The 13,272-nt window shown below is 46.3% G+C and overlaps 1 long non-coding RNA gene across 8 annotated transcripts; it reads right to left on the bottom strand.

The window, feature by feature from the left end:
- Positions 1-1,801: 1,801 nt before the first annotated feature.
- LOC146753421 (uncharacterized) lies at positions 1,802-12,867 on the bottom strand. Of its 8 annotated transcripts, none has more exons than XR_014939969.1 (12): positions 12,579-12,867; positions 12,199-12,309; positions 11,733-11,839; positions 11,161-11,287; positions 9,420-9,558; positions 8,707-8,910; positions 7,492-7,899; positions 6,678-6,823; positions 5,945-6,193; positions 5,054-5,199; positions 4,583-4,804; positions 1,802-3,848 (listed from the first exon to the last, which is right to left on the bottom strand). It is a non-coding gene; the product is annotated as an uncharacterized LOC146753421 (long non-coding RNA). The 8 variants fall into 8 exon arrangements; XR_014939966.1 differs by having other exon boundaries at positions 12,199-12,304; positions 12,579-12,866; XR_014939968.1 differs by having other exon boundaries at positions 11,733-11,833; positions 12,199-12,304; positions 12,579-12,866.
- Positions 12,868-13,272: the final 405 nt, after the last annotated feature.

Below are 13,272 nucleotides of genomic sequence, written 5' to 3'. Positions count from 1 at the left end.
TATTTCTGCTTTCATAGCATTTGCATGCTGTAGGGTGAGCAAAAGGTTCTGCTGCTTGATTCTTCTGCAAGAGCTGCCTACCGGCAAATGGTTGCAGGGATGGAGGATGTGACAGAAAGCATTTGTCTCCACAAGAGCAGAGTTACATTCAGTGCAGAGTGTGAGAGTCAGGTTGGTGTGGAAAAGCACTGACACGCTGGGGATGATGCAGTGCTCACATGTCTAACACTCACAGACATGACTGTCAGAAGGATGGTGCTGTGTTGTGCTTCTACCTTTGGCAGCCCCTGGAGAAATGCTGTGGCACACAGAACACCTTTGTATTGCACTGACTGCTGCCATGCAGCATGGATTTAACAAAATGGCAACCCAGAGCTCTGCCTGCACGAACCCCACAGCCATAGCATTGCAAGCTGAGCTGCCTTGCTGTTTGTTGCATTCATCCCAGTCCCTGTGAATGAAGACTCGGAATGCAGCCAAGGCGATGATTGAGCATGAGAGAGACTTTATTCAATAAAAGACAGGAGGGCTTGAGAGGTCAAGGGTGAAGATGGGACTCCTCTTGTCAAGATGAGAGTGGCTCAGAGCTGGTGCTGCTGCCTGGTGCCTGGGACTGGCAGCCTGACTCTAAGTCCCCATCTAAGATGCTCAGCTTCACCTCACTGATGCTGCCCTGCTCCTGCATGGTGGTGCTGCTGTTGGGGCACTCGGGCTGTGCTTGGGATGGGCAGCACTGCAAAGGTGCTGGGTCACAATCCAGGCAGATGACTGTGGTGTCTGGCAGGCTCAGGTCAGGAGCTTCAGCAGAGCCAGGAGATATGAGAGCATGAACGTGGATGAGCCCCTTGTGTCCATCACTGTTACCATGTGGAAGGCTGTCATCCGAATTGCAGCGATTTGTGCTTAATAAGAACTCTCCATTGATGGAAACACACTGCACATCACTACTTGGTTTGGATCATTGGGGTTGACAAGGTCTCAAATCATCTAGGAAGGCATAGAAACACAAGGGTTAGTGTCAAATGTTTGCAAGTTGAATCATGCAATAGGTTGTTGATACTTGGTAATAGAGTGGCGGCAGGTCGAAGCAAATAAGCTTGAAGCAACAGAGCCACTGTCTTGAAAGTGATCGTCGTGCAGGTCCATAAGTTTTGACTCTGCCTGGACTTTATATGGGGCAGTATGACATCACAAAGGGGTGATATGATGTCACAAAGAAGCATTATGACGTCACAAAGGATTATGATGTAACAAAGGGGCATTATGATATCACAAAGGGGCATTATGACATCACAAAGGGGCATTATGATGTCACAAAGGAGCATTATGATGTCACAAAGGAGCATTGTGACGTCACAAAGGGGCGTTATGATGTCACAAAGGGGCATTATGATGTCACAAAGGGGCATTATGATGTCAAAAAGGGGCATTATGACATCACAAATAAGCATTATGACGTCACAAATGGCATTATGACATCACAAAGGGGCATTATGATATCACAAAGGATCATTATGACGTCACAAAGGGGCATTATGATGTCACAAAGAAGCATTATGATGTCACAAATGGGGCATTGTGACGTCACAAAGGGGCGTTATGATGTCACAAAGGGGCATTATGATGTAACAAAGGGGCATTATGATGTCACAAAGGAGCATTATGACGTCACAAAGGGGCACTATGACGTCACAAAGGGGTGTTACCAACACCCTGCACCCAACTCCTCTCTCCCTCCTATTGGCTCCCTCTCCCACCAATCCCCGATCTCCCCTCCCCTCAGGCATTGAATTCTCTTCTCACTACCTCCTCCCAGTCCTCCCCTACCAACAGAAACCATTCAGATTCTACAGCAAACTACAGCATCTGCACTGCAAGAGCACACTGAACCACCTGCAACAATGAAACGTGGTTTTGGAGAGTGGGTTTGAAAACACACCTTTAGACAGCTGTCTCCCTGTAGCCAAAAGGAAACCAAGCAGCAAAAGAAGAGTCCAGCCTGAAACATGCCCATGCTACTAGCCCAGGTTTTTCACAGTGAATGCAGAATCCATCCTGTTCATGAGGTGACAAATGACCAGTGGGTCTCCCCTTGCTCCACCCCTTCCCCTTCAAAGCCAGAAAAAGAAAGAATAAACAAGCAGAAGAAACCCAGACGTACCTTTCCACACACAGAGCAGAAAGTGGAACAGCAGTTGTCTCCTTCCTGAGACATGGTGGGGAGCATCCCAGAGGAAGCCCAATCATAGAATGGCCCGGGTTGGAAGGGACCTCAAGGATCATGAAGATCAATCACCTCCCTGTCCCTGCTGGCCATCCCCTCTTCTGATGGAGCCCAGGGGACCATTTGCTCTCTGAGCTGCAAGAGCACGCTGATGGCTCACGTTCTGTTTTTCATCCACCAGGACCCCCAGGTCCTTCTCTGCGGGGCTTCTCTTAAGGACTGCTCCTCCCAGTCTGTAGAAATGCCTGGGATTCCTCCAGCCCAAGTGCAAAACCTTGCACTTTGCTGTGTTCAACCTCATTAGATTCACCTAGGCCAACCTCTCGGCTGAGCTCCCTCTGAATGGCATCCCTTCCTTCCACTGCATCAGCCGCACCACTCAGCAAACAGCAGAGGGTGCACTCCATTGCATCATTGGTGTCACTGATAACCATGTAAAAAAGCACTGGTCCCAAGACAGACTCCTGGATGACACCACTTGTTATCGGCCTCCACCTGGACACAGAACCATGAATCACCACCCTCTGTCTGTGGCCTTTCAACCAATCCCTTATCCACCAGGTGGTCCACCTGTCAAATCCACATCCCTCCAGTTTAGAGATAAGGATGTGGTGGAGGGCCATGTCAAAGATCTTGCTCAAGTCCAGGTCAATGACATCAGTTTCCTTCCTTTTGTCCACAAATGCCATCACTCCATCATAGAAGGCCACCAGATTGGTTAGGCATGGCCTTCCCCTGCTAAAGCCACGCTGACTGTCTAGGATCACATGCTCATTCCTTATGAGATCAAGCATGTCTTTGAGGCAGATCTGTTCTTCACTATCTTCATCACAGTTCTACATTTGAATCAAATAATTGGTGTTGCTGTCACAAAGAAAACCTCTTTGTCTTCTACTCCTGCTGCACTTCTGTGCTTTCACCAGCAGCAAAGGGAGAGGCCACCTCCTAGATCCAAATTTTAAGAAACCAACACCCAATAGGTGTCATCTGAAGTAAAATAGCAGAGAAATTAAGATGACTCTTCTGCATCCAGCTTGGATCACTCCCTCACTCAGGCACACCACCATCAGATCAAGGAGATGCTGCCTTCAGCTTAGAGACTGTATGGGAAATCACAGCTTGAACCTCTGATTAATCAGCTGAGGCAAGTGTTGGGTCAGCTGCGGGAGCACAGGTGAGAGTAATCTAGCTGTGCTCCCAGAAGGGGTGGACCTCGACTCCACCTCCTCTGAGACCTCATTTAAAGGCTGACCACCACTGAGGCAGCATGTCTTGGAGACTGCTCCCCAGTTGAGACTGCCTCAGCTTTCTGGTCAAAACATCGACATTGGTGAGTTTTCCTTTGCTAACAACCTTTGACTATTTACCACCATCTTGGTTAACATCTTTATATTAGCCACCCTTACAGAGACCATAAGGGTTTGGGCTTCCAAACTCTCAGCAAGCATTTGGATCAGCCAGCTTCCTGCTGGGGAGCCCCCTGCATCACTGCTGCCTCCTTTGGTACTGTACCCGCAGATGCTTCAGAGCTCATTAGCATGGACTTCTTTCTTCCCCTCAGCAGCTGCTCCTGCACTCACCTTCATTCCTACTCAGATACCGGCCGCTTCCAGCACCAGCTGACCTGCAAGACACAGAAAGGAAAGGTGGGAGTCATGCAAACGCACACCTCAAGGCTGCGTCACCACCACGTATGGCAGCCTCGGGAAGTCAGCTGCAACTACAGCCTTTGTCAGAATGGAAACAGGCACCGTCAATTAAGTGTGACCTCTGAAGTCATTGCCACCATCAGAAACAGGCACTGAAATTGCTCACTTCACTGTAGCTGGTTACCTCCTGATTTTGGGCAAATGCAGACACGTAATTGAAGGACACCAGAAAATTGACATCAACTTCATTGTAGGTGGTTAAGCTTGGAAGCAGGACTTGAGCAAGAAAAGCTTCTCAGCTCAGAATCACAGAATTATCAAGGTTGGAAAAGACCTAGAAGATCATCTGGTCCAGCCATTACCAATAATTCCTGGATAAATCATATTCCAAACGTTTCTTGAACACTCCCATGGTTGGTGACTCCACCACCTCCCTGGGCAGTGCATTCCAATGCCTGACTACCCTTTCTGAGAAGTAATATTTCCTAATGTCCAGCCTGAATCTTCCCTGGCACAGCTTAAAACCATTCCCTCTAGTTCTATCACTGATTACTCGAGAGAAGAGGCCAAACCCCAGCTCACTACAACCTAACTTCAGGAAGTTACAGAGAGTTATAAGGTCTCTTCCGAGCCTCCTCTTCTACAGGCTGAACAATCCCAACACCTTCAGCTGCTCCTTGTAAGGTTTGTGCTCCAGACCCCTTACTACCTTCGTAGCTGAAGATGTTCCAGAACTGTAAGGTTTTCCTGCATGGAGGGGCCAAAAACTGAGTAGGTCAGACCTCCTTCTCTCCATCATTGCTGTCATGTGGAAGGGTATCCTTGGAACTGCAGTGACTCATGCATCCTAAGTGCACTCCATTGATGGAAGGACACCGTGCATCATTGCAACTTGCCGGTGGGTTCCTGAGTTGGCAAGGGCTCGACTCGCCTGGAAGAAGTAGACACACAGCAGTTAGTGTAAACTTTCACTATCCAAGAGGGCAAAGGCTTGGTGCTGCCAGTCAAGCAGGTTTTAAGCAGCTTGCGAGACTCATTTGAGAAAGACAGGAGTCAACCAAAGATGTCAGGCACGGGCTTGAACGCAGGAATACAGAAGGAGGTACAAGCCCACTGAAAGCATGAATTCTACCTGTGTAGCTGACAAGCAGTGTTTTGAAAGCTGGGTTTGCATCCTTACCTGCCAGGACCATGACTTCTGCTTCAGAGGGCTCCCTGGCACTGCTCTGCAGTTGGCGTTTGGCCACAGGGGATGGTCTGTGCAGGCAGAAGCAGGAACGCCAACTGCCAGCTGCTGACTCTGCCCTCTTACTGGGAGAACTCAGTCTGGAGAGAGAAAACAGAGCATGCTGTCAGTCGTGGTGCAGGGTGAGTGATGAGCTGCACCGAGCCCTTGCCTATATTTGCCTGTTCCCGGCACTGCCTGCTTTCTGCTGAAACACAGCTTAGAAACACGCTCTGTTTCAAACAGCAGAGGATGCTTCCATTCCTACAGCTCAGCCCTCATGTCCTGCTGGCTACATTCCTCTCAACCATGTCAAGCAAGATGCGGAGCATGTATGTGAGCAAAGGCTCAGCAGCAGGAAAGGACAGGAGCCGGCAGGTGTAACTGCTTTCTGAGGAAACGGTGCTCACAAGTCATCACTGAATGCTCTCTTGTGGGTCAGCTTCGGAGAAGGTAAAAAGTCCTTCACAGAGCGCTCCATGGACAGACTGCTGTGTCTGCTGGGGGACCTGGTTATGTCTCTGATTCTTACGTTAAAACCTCCTCGGCCTCAGCTCACTGCCATCTTTAATTTCTAGTGCCAGCAAGTCCAACCAACAGCTCTGCTTACAGGAGAAGCACAATTGGTTTCATGTGCGTGGCCCTGAAATCTGGAAAACCCCAATGTTTCCAGGTACAGCCAGCACAGACCAGGATAGACACCAGCGTGGCTCTCTGCATCTCATGAGTGCCTGCCAATCAGGAAGGAAATGCACCTTGTGTGGCTCCACTGAGCCCGTAGGACAACTGTTTTTTAGTTGAGTGCTCGGAGATATAATGGACAAAAAATAAACCAATAGAAATCACCTGAACAATGATGATAGCGGCTGGAAAGGGAATTCCTCTTTCTTTACCTTTCAGATGGAAAATCAATGATTGCGTTGAAGTTCCTCAGTACAGCTGCAGGCCCTTCCTCCACTTGTATCTTGCTGCTCTGTGTTGCAACAGGAGAGCTGCTCTGGCCTCTCCTCTCAGCCTGTGCCTCCTGCAGTGTGAGCAGCTTTGTGGATGGAGGAGACACCAACACAGACTTGGGCCCAGGCAGAGAACTGTGCCCTGCAAGGGAAAACCACAGGTAAGACAGAGGATCAGAAAGCAGCAGCACAGCCATCCCAGTTCTGCATTTCTCTCAGACTTGCTTATCTGAGACACTGGAAGAAGAGGAGCTCAAAATAACCATGTGCTCAGAGGTATGCTCGTGGCAAAGGACACAGCCACAATTAAGAGCAACTCACTATACTGAAACAGGCAAACAAAAACCCTAGAAAAACTAGGGGGCAGGGATCTCAGAAAGCTTTGCTGCAACACTTCAATCAAGCTTCACCTGCTTGCAAAAAATCTTAACAGCAGTGACCGTTTTCTCCATGTAAGGTTTGGGTTTGGACACACTAAGGATCCAGGAATGGGGCACCATATTCTAATCTAAGCCCAGAAGCCTGCTGTCTCCTCGAGAGTAATAGAATTTTCAAAGGTCTTGGCGAAGCCCTGGATTGGATGAAGCTGTCAGATCAAGATCAAGCTAATGGAGGAAGACACTCACCTGCTCACTCTCCCACGGCTGGTGTGGATTTGGAGCAGAAGATGACATCTGTGTGGCTGATGAGGTATTCCACAACATATGACTGTGTCTGCAGCTCCATGCAGGCAGCTTCACCACTGGCGCAGGAAGATTGGCTCTGCTGGGATCTGAAGAAAAGGCAGATCTTACAAGTCATTTCCCCAAGGTCATTTCCCCAAGTCTGAATTTCTGTAGCCAAAAACTGGGCTCTGGAGACTTCCGCAGTGGGCAAACAGTGATGCCACTGACGAAATTCTCCTGGATGATCAGGGACACAGCAGTCCCAGCTAAACAAGTGAGTAGAAACTGCCATCTAGAAATTGTGCACCTGGGTTTGGGGGAGAGCAGAACTAAGCATCGTGTTGAAACGGAAAAAGAAGTTTACCTTAAGAGGTTTGGAGCCCACACTATCACTAAGTTCTTCGCATGCATGTTTATCACCGAGCAGATCCCAGCCAGAGACACCAAGTGTCTTATTAAGTCCCATGGGGACAGTGCACTGGGCTTTGAGAAAGACGAAAACAAGTCCAAAGCCACACAAAATACAGAAAAGGAAGGACTTCTGCAGAGCCTTCCATACGGTCTCACATCACAGCTAGAAGCAGGAGAGCTCTTGTGGCACAAAGCTTGGGGCTGGAGAAATCAAGGCTGCCTCTAAGATAGTGCTTGCAAAGAGACTTGTGCTCTAGACACCTCACAGCTTCAATGTTTTTCTTTGGACATATCCCAGGATTTCAGTGTCCTTCCTGCAGTGAGGGGCCAAGAACTGAACACAGAACTCAAGGTGAGGACTCACCAGTGCCGAGTACAGGGGGATGATTGATTCCCTGCTCCTGCTGACTCCAACCTTCTGCATTCCAGTTCCAATCTAAACCATTCCTGCGGTGGTAGTACTTGAATCCTCATTTGGGGCTGGACCTCAACAGGTCAACACATCAGAAATAACACAACGTGCATCTGGAAGACGTGTCTCAAAGCCCAGAAAATCCAACTCTCTGACCTTGGCACAACTCACCAACCAAGAGCCAGGCCTTGACAACTTGGCTGATCTGAGCACATAGGAGGAGGCCAGACAGTGGACCACAAGTGTCCATTTCCACTGCAGCTCCTTGTAGAGAACAGCACCAATCAGCAGGCGTGAATCAATTCATTCACAGGCGTCACAATGAGTCTGTTTCTTTATAAAAGAAACCCACATCGATTCCTAATCAAAAAAGGGAGGAGTTAATATGGACCAAAGAAGTTTCTGTTCCTACGCTTCATCCCTCACCCCAACTTCCCTTGCCCCATCCCCAACTCCTGGATGATGCCCACAAGCTTAATGGCAGGTCTCAAACCCATAGGGCTCCTTTCACAAAACTCCATCAGAATGGATGTTACACTTCTTCTATACACTCAAACAGACTGAGCAGTGGTATCTCAGTCACTTAAAACACACAGAAGCATCCAAACCCAGAGCACACACATCCCTTCCTGTGGTACTGCAGCCCACAGCTCACCCTCACACCTCTGTTGATTCCTGGTGTTTTACACACATGCAGCCTCGCTACGGTTCCATGGGTGTCACACAAGACCTGCAGGACCTCTTTCTCTGCAAACCCCACTTGCAGGCACTGGCTCATGAGGTTCAACACCTGCCCTCCTGCACAAGAACAAGCACTAAGAACGAGAGCAAAGTGCACCGGATTCAACCTGGCCTGCTCCCACCCTCAGTCCCGCCAGGGATGCAGTCTCATCCTCAAAGCCTAGAGGCTCGAATCCCGGGGGCTGGACTCGATGATCTCTAAGGTCCCTTCCAACCCGCACGAAACTATGAAACTATGAAACTATGAAAGCCAGGCTGGACATCAACACATGTATCATTCTTCAAGCACCCCATCCCAGCAGCAAGGGATCAAAGTGCTGGGACAGCAGAAACAAAAATGCTGTGAGAGTTTCCTGTTGGCACTGAACATGAACAAATCTACCGCTGAGCAACAGGACGTGAGACAAACAGCAGAAAACAACCAACCTGCAGAACTAACTCGTTTGGGTTGGCCCAGATGTTTGCATGCTCCCTTTCCATGGCCCAGGCCAAGCTTGATGAGCTGCTCCTCGTTTGCAGAGGGGGAGAACGCTGCAGATGGGATGTGGTGGCTATGCACACATCATGCCTTTCTCTTGCTTTTCCTCTCTCCATCTTCCATTAGCAAACAGCATCTAAAAGTTTTCCTTCCTGAAAAAATCACTGGTTAAAAACGAATTGGTAAGCTTGCTTTTAAAACTGCCTTCTTTATGCAGCTTGATGCTTTAAAGCAGAAGGTCACCTAGCAATGGTGGGTCAAGTACAATTTGCCCTTGGTCAATCCATGCTGACTATTCCTGAAGATTCTTCCTCTTTAAAGCTCTGTGTACATCCAGCCTAACTCCAAAATCTTATCAACTGTGCCTTATCACTTTCCATTGCGTTTTAAAATCCTCACTGACTCCTTTACTTGTTCCCTTGCTTGCTATTTCTTTGCAAACCAAACACTGGAGTTAGGGTTCTTGTAAAATGAACCATGGCCTACATGTAGAAGGCACCAAAATTTATGCTTAACATACTTTGCTCAATCTGTATCTTACTTCGGTCAAGGTTTACTAGATACTGAAGTATGGAGTAAGCACTATATACAATGAGAAGTAAATTTCTGGATTAAGTGCTATATTTTTTCTGTAAGAAACTAGCACTACATCTTTACACACCTGCTTTGTTCTCTGAGTATTTAGATCAAGCGGAGATTCTTCAAACACTGAAGCTACATCAGAAAATTCCATGGATCCAAACACATCTGGCACATGGCTGCAGTCTGGCACATCTTCATTATGTCAGAGCCTTTTCAGACTGAAAAGAAATGTTCCATTGAGATTCTTTTGCAGAATTAAAAGGAAGATTTCATCAAAAGATTTCATCACTAAAATCTAAATAAGATTGCTTTGCAAGTTCCAAACTATGGCTAACAGCTAATGCAGGTCCACAAGCCAGCAGCAACAACTTTTATATTATGTTCTTAATACTGTAATTGTGGATTTGACGTTCATATCAAGAGCAGATGGGAAATTACTCTTAGAGCTCAAGTCATCTTTCACAGCCTGTGTCAACAAGAGCAGCACCTCACAGCCTTTGGTTTGAAGACCCAGACCACAAGGCAGCTAATGATTTTACACAGAATTCCAGAGTTCAAGTCATTGTTTACTTTAGGGCTGCAATTCTACCGAAAGCCTTCAAGTTCATCACACTGAATTATCATTGGCACCACACATAACACCACATTACATATTTGATCACAAGCAAACTGCCAACTTTAGACAATTCCCAAAGCACTCCACTTGCACTTGGCTACTAAAGTACAGAAAAATGAACATCAGAAATAGCTGCAGTCAAAACCACCTAAGAATCCAAGTCTCCAGGAAACAAGGAAAGCAAATCCTCCCCAGGACCGTGTTCTAAAAGGAAACAGATCAGAAAGGTGAGATCTTTCACCCTTTGATCACCCACTCATGTAACGTCCATGTCATTTCTAAGTATGCTGCCCAGACCAAGACTGAGGATGCTTCAGAAGAAGACCTTCCCTGCTAAGCCAAACAGAACAAGTAAGGTACCAAAATATGTAGAGCCAAACGAGGAAAGGTGCTCTAAGAAGGTAAGCATCACAAGAGACCAACAGGAATGCTTACACAATCCAAACAATGCACAATTTCTGTTCCACAAGCTGCCAAGAGGAATGTGTGCAGTACTCACAGCGCACCATGTACACTGCTTACTGCAGTCATACTACTTCATAGGACCAGTCCAACTTACAAAAACATTTGATCTTATAACACGAAAACACAGACCCTCCCAATCCAAACAATTCTATGGTTCTATTTTCATGAGGCTATTTTTGTTCTCTCACTTGTTGTGCTTCCTGAGTAGAATAATCTTGCTTAGAACTTGCCTAGAAGATGCAGTTAAAGTAGCTGAAGCCTAAGGCCACAGACTGCTGGACTTTAGCCCAGCTGCGAGTAAGGAAGGCCACAGAGCTTACTCTAACTGCAAGAGAAGGAAGTCAGAAAGAGGAAATGGACAGACTCTGCAAGCATTGACAGATCTTACAGTCCTGAAGACTGGAGAAAACAGCCCACCAAGAGATAACAAAAGGAACCCATCCAGAGCAGAAAGATCTCAAACCTCAATAGTACTATTGGTCTACGTGGCTGAGCGAGAGGTTGGGAACATGCAGCCAAAGGGACAGGATCAAAGGCCTCCCTGAAATCTAGAAAGATTACATCCTTTGCCTTCATACACTGAGTGGGTGGCCTTATCATAGAACAAGATTTGATGACCAAGACTGGTTGCACACATGCTCCCTCACCGATGTTTAGGCCATCAGACTGTTTACCCGGGCAGAGCTTCAGCACACAGAGGCATTTTGACCAGAACCTTGTGCTGAACTTTAAAACTTACCCCCAGGCTTCCTGACTCTGTGGTACTGGCACGTCCTGTTTGGGATGGAAATCTCAAGGAATGTGCTTGCCACGAGCCTTCTTAGACTGAAGCAAGAGATAGGTTGACACAACTGGTCGTAATTCCACTAGAAAACAAGAGGATTTAGATCTCTTCAGAAACATTGTCAGTACAAAGAAAATTTCTGCATGTCTGCCATATTTTCCCCTTGATGTGCAACCTTCACGTCTGATCACATTAGGGTAGTTTCAGGCCTCAGCTGATTCACACAATATGTCTGAGATAAAGAAGCAGACTATTCTCATTTTTGCTTGAAAGTTAGTGTATTGTACAATTGCTGGAAGTGAAAACTAAAGCTAGTGCCAGAATCTCTCTACTGAAGTGAATGGCAAAGCTCCTACTAATTCAGTTTGTACAGCATTTCAGCTGGACTCCCATTTCTGGGGCCAAGTTTCAGCCCAGCTCCAAGGAGCATCGACATTCAGCTGGATTTTCAGCAGCTTTTTGACTACTATGAGAACCGTGGGTACAATGCTTGACAGACTCAGTGTAGTATAAAAAGCTTGAATTACTTATCAGGCATTAGAAGTCCTTTGAGTTAAGACTGTGAAAATATCACAGACGTGAATGGAAGAACTTTTTCCCCTTGTAGGTCGATTGTTCTCTTTATTCCCTGTACCTAAAAAAGAAGTAACAGTGACTCCACAAACGATCTCGCCTAGATAAAACTTACATTTTACATCTAGTCTTACTAAAGTTATATGGAAATATTAACAATCCTTCAAATTCTACCACTTTCTGTCTAATAGAAAGACAACTCAATTGCAAGAGACAACTTTCAGATTCAGGTTAAAGCCAGAGTACCCATCATGTTTTAAATCTCTTCTACAGCTTGGAATGTCATTATTGACATTTATACAGCATCTCTAGCAGCACTCAGTTCAGCTTTTCCCATTTCTTTTCAAAAGTTACTGGAATTAATTTATTTCCTGAAGTATTTGTGAACTGTAATTCTCCAAATTTATTTGGTTGCCTTACCTGATGTGTTGTTATTTTCCACCTATTAATGAAACATTTCAAAGCAGGGAGTTAAGCCAGCATGTGACATCTGCTGTTCATCCATCAGTTTCTGTTTTGAGTCTGCCTGGACTTCCAGAGATTCATAAGGATTTCAGCATGGTAAAATATAACAGAAAGGTTGAAAAAACACAATTAAAGGAGAAAAAAGGAATAAATGTGAACTTCAGAAATGTAGTTATTAGGTAGACTATGAAGTTCTGCAGTGGTACCTTACCTCTGAAAGGTGTGAAATATTTCATGTTTGAGAATAAGTGAGTGTTAGAGTCTGTTCATACAGTAAGGTTATTTACTGTAGGAGTGGGCTTAAATACAGAGAATTACTGACATACGTTTATTACCTCTGATGTTAATGCTGATCTACTCTCTCTTCTCTTGTTGTGAAACACAGAAAGCTGTTACACAGTCTTCATCAAGGTGTCCCAGCTGCAAGAATAAGACCTATACTGAGGAAACAGCTTTCAAGTCATCTCACAGCCCAATCTCACCGTGGTAGTGTTCTGCTGTGCAGCAGTCAATAATTAGCCATGATTTCAGATTCTTTTTTAAATAGTTAGAGTTATGGCTACTTATTACAAGGAGAAAACACAAAGAGTCATCCAAATTCAGCAACTAGTCCCTCTGTGGCAACAGGTCCCGAGTGCTGAATTCAAGTACAAAAGCCTGTCAGCAGATGAGAACTTTTACTAGAGCAGAAATGACGCTTCTATCTCTTCTTGATTCCTAGTTCCATGGCGTGCACAGCATGCTGTGCTGCATGCACAGCACAGCTGTTCTTCAGAGCAACAGTGGCACCCAGTGACCAACAGCAGCCATTGTCTGCAAATACACAGCAACTTCCCAGGATCTGCAGCAACAATCTCCCCACACACTCCACTTCACACAGACACTATGACCCTGATTAGACTCAAGCAGCAGACTGAAAACAAGTCAGAGTTTTAGTTTTCAGGATATTTCAGGATCTATAATGTGTGAAATTCAGTTACACAACAGTGCCGAGGTGCCTGCGTTTCAAGCAACTTTCAGATCACGACC

Source organism: Coturnix japonica, chromosome Z (genome assembly GCF_054131305.1).
Source record: "Coturnix japonica strain WE chromosome Z, WE-NBRP24, whole genome shotgun sequence".
NCBI lineage: Eukaryota > Metazoa > Chordata > Aves > Galliformes > Phasianidae > Coturnix > Coturnix japonica.
Note: the sequence above shows the minus strand (reverse complement) of the source record. Positions and strands in the feature narration are given on the sequence as shown.